This window comes from Notothenia coriiceps, unplaced genomic scaffold, assembly GCF_000735185.1.
Source record: "Notothenia coriiceps isolate Sejong01 unplaced genomic scaffold, NC01 NC01_scaffold00005929, whole genome shotgun sequence".
In the NCBI taxonomy this organism is placed as follows: Eukaryota; Metazoa; Chordata; class Actinopteri; order Perciformes; family Nototheniidae; genus Notothenia; species Notothenia coriiceps.
The window spans coordinates 152,303-152,866 of NW_011338630.1; the positions used below are offsets into that span (position 1 = coordinate 152,303).

At 40.3% G+C, this 564-nt stretch overlaps 1 protein-coding gene and 1 long non-coding RNA gene across 3 annotated transcripts in view; one reads left to right on the top strand and one right to left on the bottom strand.

Moving 5' to 3' along the window:
- The window catches only part of LOC104943321 (lysophosphatidylcholine acyltransferase 1), a 27,254-nt gene that overhangs the window by 20,698 nt on the left and 5,992 nt on the right, over positions 1-564 (bottom strand). The window lies entirely within an intron of this gene.
- The window catches only part of LOC104943320 (uncharacterized), a 5,959-nt gene continuing 5,691 nt past the window's right edge, over positions 297-564 (top strand). Inside the window, exon 1 of the long non-coding RNA XR_798098.1 lies at positions 297-371. This is a non-coding gene — a long non-coding RNA (uncharacterized lncRNA). The remainder of the gene's footprint in view (positions 372-564) is intronic.

Below are 564 nucleotides of genomic sequence, written 5' to 3' on the forward strand. Positions count from 1 at the left end.
ACCTTGGAGAGTATCTAGATATCCCTGCCCTAGTGCTAAAGGAACTGCATTCTGAATATGTTTTGCCGTTTGATGTCTATGTCTGGGCCGCTGCGTAAAAAGGAGGGTTTCTGCCCCGTTACTTCTCCGCTGCTTTCAACCCAACTGTATACTGTTTGCCTCAGGCGCGGAGGGATACTGACATGTTGTGAAAAGTAATTTACAATTCTACCCGTGGTATACGCTCAGTATATCACGGCTAAGTTTCACAACATGTCAGTATCCCTCCGCGCCTGAGGCAAACAGTATACAGTNTGCTCCTGTGGGGATAGTCCACAGTATCAAGTATGTAAGTCGCTTTGGATAAAAGCGTCTAACAAGTAACATGTAATGCAATAAAATCAACACTTAATGAATTAAGACCCCACGGTTTGATGATTGATAGGTGTGTGGGCTGTCTTTCATTTTGACACACAGAAAAATGTTATAATAAACATACATATACTGTATGTTAAATGAATATATCCGCCTTCTTTCATTTATCTTTCCATTCCCACAACAATATACATAAATAAATGGCATATT